This window comes from Carlito syrichta, unplaced genomic scaffold, assembly GCF_000164805.1.
Source record: "Carlito syrichta isolate Samal-C Ts95f unplaced genomic scaffold, Tarsius_syrichta-2.0.1 Scaffold305698, whole genome shotgun sequence".
NCBI classification, from domain to species: Eukaryota; Metazoa; Chordata; class Mammalia; order Primates; family Tarsiidae; genus Carlito; species Carlito syrichta.
Window position 1 is genome coordinate 241,523 of NW_007249794.1, and position 5,677 is coordinate 247,199.

The following is a 5,677-nucleotide window of genomic DNA, read 5'->3' on the forward strand; positions in this document are numbered from 1 at the left end:
ATGTATGATTTTAAACAATTGACAGAGAGTAAAAAAAGAGAAACCAATTACCTCTGGTCACCCCTTTATGTCTGTGGCTTAGAAGTATCCTTTCTCCTCCATGGGTTCAATCACACACCTAGATTGTGTAGTAAATATTGTTGGAACAATTACAATATTTGAAATGGTTTTTTTTTTTTTTTTTTTGGTTGACCATTCTTAGAAGGAAGCTATAAACAAAACAATTAAGATTTAATAATAACTATAGTACAGAATGTAATTAATGTTAACATGAATTAATGTTAATATGAAAATGATATTGGCCATCAGGAATCAGGAAAGGCGTAAGGAGAGAGGGAATAAAGTATAGTTCAGTAGTGTCCTCTCACGATGGGAAGTCAATAGATACTATCTCAACTGCTGGCCAAAAAAAAAGTTTAAATATATACATATATAACTTGTAAAAACCTTCAGTCATTATTTAACGGATATTTACTGAGTGTTTCACTATTAGGCACCTTTCCAGGTATTAGAAATATAACAGTAAACAAAACAAAGTCCCTTTTATCACAGAGTTTACATTTTAGTGAGACGGAACAGGCTATAAATCAATAAATGACTTATCTAGTAAGTCAGATGGTGATCAATGTTGCAAAGCAGGGGTCAGCAAACTTTTTTTTTGTAAAGAGCAGATAAATAGTAAATATTTTAGGTCTTGCAGGCCATAAGACCTCTGGCACAAGCACTCAGCTTTGCCACTGCAGTGGGAAAGCAGCATAAACAAGACATAAACAAATGTGTGTGTCTTTGTTTTAATAAAATTTTGTTTACAAAAACAAGTGGTGGGCCTGATTTGACTCATGGCCCCTGCAGACCATGGTTTGTACATTCTTGCTATTAAAAAATAGTGAAGCCTGGATGAAAGCTAGGGACAGCCACAGAGAGAGGGGTTGCCATTTTAAATAAGTAGATGAGAGAAGACCTCAGAAGAAACGGATCCTTGGGCAAGGAGTGGAAGAAGGGAAGAGAGTGAGTCTTATACCTTATGTCTGGGGTATGGGTGTCTTATGCCTTATGTCTAGGCAGAGAGAACAGCAAGTGCAAAGGTTGAAGTAGGAGCATGCCACGCAGAGACTAAGAGGCTGGAGCAAGAAGAGAGTGGAGGAGAGTAACAGGGGCAGGCCCCAGAGACAAGGTGGGACGATAACATGGGTCTGGACAGGTCTGTTGCAATAAAAGTGTGATCCTGCAACCAGCAGCATTAGATCCCCCTGGGATCAGAATCTGCACTTTGATAAGAACCTCAGGTCAATCATATGCACATTAAGGTTTTAAAATCACAGGCATGGAGCATTCTGGGCCGTCCTGGGACTTTGGCTTTTATTCTGAATGAGATGGAAAGCCTCTGGCTGATTTCAAGCAGAGGAGTGACATGATCTGACTTTCATTTCTAAAGAACTACTTGGGTTACTATTTTATAATTAGACCATAGAAGGAAAAAGGAGGATGCAGAAAGTCAAGCTAGAATATTTCAGCAATCAAGTGAGAGATGGCAATGATTTGGACCAGGATGAGTTAGTAAGAAATGGTCAGAGTCTGGTTATATTTAGAAGTAAAGCCCACAGGAGTTCTCATCAGTTTGGATGTGAGGTGTGAGGGGGACAAAAAGGACTTATTAATTAATGAATTGCAAGATTTGGGACCTGAACAACTACACAGGTGAAGTTGTGCACAAAGTGGGGAAGACTATAGGGGAACAAATTAGAGAGGGTAGGAGGTCAAAGATTATGAAATTAGTTTGGAACACTTTAAGTTTTAGATGTTCATTACACAACCAAGTGGAGATATCAAGCAGGTATTTGGGTATGAGTCTGGATCTCAGTAGAGAAGAATACCTACTTGAAGATCTGGAAATAACAGCATGAGACAGAGAGTGTGAAGGGATTTTGAAAATGGGGCAACTACTCAAAATCTTTCACAACAAGGAACCAATAAATACTGCTTAAGTTTTAGAGGTTAAGTAACACTATATCAGCATATAGATTAGAGTTAAGGGAGTACCCTTCCTAAAATAAAAATAATCAAAAAGAAATTGTGCACATCACAAAAGGACAAATTTTATATAACTCCATTCATCTGAGGTACCTAGAGCAGTCAAATTCATAGAGACAGAAAGTATAATGATGGCTGCCAGGGGCTAGTAGGAAGAAAGAAAGAGTAGTTATTATTCAATAGGTGCAAAGTTTCAGTTTGAGAATATGAAAAAAGTCCTGGAAATGGATGGTGGTGATGATTGTACAACAATGTGAACATACCTAATACCACTGAACTGTGCACTTAAAAATGATGAAAATGGTACATTGTAAGTTGTGTATATATTAACACAATAAAATGTATTTTTTAACTTTTAAGAACTCATGTAGTACACACAAAAAAGAAATGAACTGTTACCGCATGGGACTCAACATGAGAAGGGAGGGAAGGAGATGTAGACTTTTTATTTTGTACTTTTCTGTACTGTTTGCATTCTTTAACCATAGGCACACATTATTTTCATACTTCAAAATAAAATATTTTAAAAGAAAGTATGAAAAGGAAAATTCCAATCCATATTTCTGCTTGACTTGCGCTCAAATTCTCAAAACACTCTTTTAGAGAAACTGATTTCCAAGAAGCCTTCAAAGCCCTTTTTATTATTGTTGTTATTATTACTACTAGAATCCATTCCCGTGGAATCAGACATTTTTGTGTTTTCCGATGGAGCCTGAATTCAAAGCCTGGGAGAGTAAGTACATTTGGAAACCTGCTCAGCACAGCCTTTGAACTGCCTTGCTTTCCAGGGCTTCCCACACTTCCCTCATCCAACTGGCTTCCCACCCAAGACATCGTCCTCAGGCAGCCCGTATTTACTGAGCTGCCTGTGGGGTGCCCAGAGACTGCTGGAGCATGCCCAGTAAGCGAAGCAGACCCACCAATGAAGCAGACCTCAGGAAAATCCCAGACTGCAGCTGTTCCTTACCTGGAATCCAATCAACAAGTTAAAGGATGCCAATACAAAGGCCTCAGAGAAGGCCTTTACACCTTACAGAATTTACCAGAAATCCTAGATTCCTATCAGAGGATCCTAGCATGTCAGAATTGGAAGAGACTTCAAAAATCATACTGCAAAACAGTTTCGTTTTATAGAGGGAGAAATGAGGCCCAAATATGCACAATCACAGACAATGGGTTAGAGGTAAAGCCCAAGACTCAAATGTAGATGTGCATATCAGGAAATATGCCAAGTTCTAGATTTCAGTCTGAAGGTGTCTTCCAAATGGCAGGCCCTGTCCTTTGGGGGTAGGTTGGGTAACAGATGGAGTAACAGGGGAATAGAAAGAAGTGAGAAGGCAGAGAGGAACACATATAGTTTTGGTTACCTTGGCAGATGTGGTAATAGCATAACATGTCAGTCAGAATTCTAAGATTGCCCATGAAGTCACTCAACTGATGGATCAGTTCTTTGTTGATGGATTCTTTTTGTCCTTCGTGAGCCAGATCTTGCTTTACGTGCTATGGATGTGGAATTGAATCAGACATGGCCCTGCCCTTGAAAAATTCACCATCCAGTAGACCATGGCTACTCATGGTAAGCATGGCTGCTAATAGAGACAGCTATAACACAGCCTGCAAAGCATGGGATAGCACAATATTTCCTAAACTTTTCTAATCACTAGAATTACCCACCCCAGACTTACTACCGAGTTAGATTATTCAGGGGAAGGACTTGGTAACCTGCATTTTTACCACATACATCCCTCCCATCCCCACGTGATTCTTATGATCAGTCACAATGGCTTTGAAATCTTTCAGAGCTGGATTCCAAATCTGGCTCAGGACCATGTTGTTACCTACCTGACAAAACTACCTACCTGGACAATCATCTTTCACCCATTCTCAGGTACCTCAAGACTATACCCTTCCTCCCATCAAGACCCAGGACTACTTTGCATGGATGTACAAGTTGTATCCTGCACAAACACATCATCCAAGGGGCTGAACGTTTGCTGAGATTCAGTCTACACTGTAATAATTCCCTTGCCCAGAGGAAAGGGTCCCATTTTTTCCATCCAAACACTCTTAGCCTCAATTCTTTTGAGTTGTGTCTTCCCACTGGGAGTGACTTTTTGTAATTCACCTGCCCAGAAGGAGAAATATTTTTAATGAGTAAAAAGTCACCAGATAGACTAGTAGGACCCTAAAAAAAAACATTTTCAAATATAAGGCTCCTCGTTCACACAGGCACCTACTGGTACTGGTACCTGTCACCACTCCCAGATTTTCCTTCCACACTGGAAATCTTCCATCTCTTCAGTGCCTGCACCAGCCTAATGTATAAGCTAGACCCTGGCCTGAGTTCTTGCCGGTCCTCTCAGCTCTGCAATAAAGGAGGCACCATCTCAAATGCTGTTTGTCCCATACCCGGAATGAAAGACAGTGTTGCTTGTAGATTAATAATATGAGCTTTGAAATCAGACCTGAGTTCAATTCTCAACTTTATCCTTTGCTTATGTGACTTGAACAAATTAAATATTATCTATATGATGTAAATTTAAGTTCTTATGCATAACTTCGTTGAAGGTTAGCACAAGATAATGCATGTAAAAATTCTTAGCACAGAGCCTGGGACATAATGAGCTTCTGTTTTCTGTGTGCTATCGTATTTGATTTAAGCTTCACCTCAATACCTTTGGATGACTATTATTCTTCTTCTTCCAATTTTACAGATGAAGAAAATGAGTGTTGAGGGTTAGATAGAAGAAAGTGGTAGAAAGCTAATATCCAAACCCAACTGCAATTGTCTAATCTATGTGTGGTTTGGGTTTTTTGGTTTTTGGTTTTTGTTTTCCCCTTCTACTTTTGCCTCTAGATCTAGACATTAACTCTTCTCAGGTTCAAGCAGTGGAAAGGATAAGATTTCACCCTCGATTTACAAATGGACCAAGTTAGGCTCCACAATCCAGGTAGAAAGGCAAATAGGCTTTTGATCTTGAGTACCAGTTAAAATCTGTTAGTAATTAGTGCCCAGAGCACCATGCTATGAAGGATTGCAAGGGCAAGTCAGGGTTCATAGAACATCACGATTGATTAATGACGTCAGCCATGGGAATGGGATCCAGGAATGATGGCAGGTCCTTCAGAGCACACCCAACCCCCTTGAAGATTTCAAAGTCTGCCCAAGCCAAGCACATTTGATAAAAAAAGGAGAACTAAGGGTACTAAATAAAGCTGTTAAAGACTATTAGCACCTTATTAAGACTTTTTCCCAGATGCAGCCAGAAATAGCCAAAGAGTACAGAATGGAGGTACATTTTGGAGAGAAAGCATGGAGCTCTCTGAAACTTTTTATTTAAGGAGCAAAAACTCAGTTTTGTCTACTTTCAAGGCTTCAAGTCTAGGCTCCATCTCCCTGACATCAGGTCGGTGGAGGGAAGTCATGGTGGGATTCTGAAACTTTCTCATAAAGCCCAGTAGGAGCTGATGTGTGGCTTTCAGCAGACCAGGAACAGAGCCACACAGCAGGAGGTGGGCAGCAGCAGGCCAGCGGAGCTCCGCCTCCTGTCAGATCAGTGGCAGCACTGGATTCTCATGGGAGCAAGAACCCTACTGTGAACTGCACATGCCAGGGATCTAGGTTGCGCACTTTTAAAGCCCAATG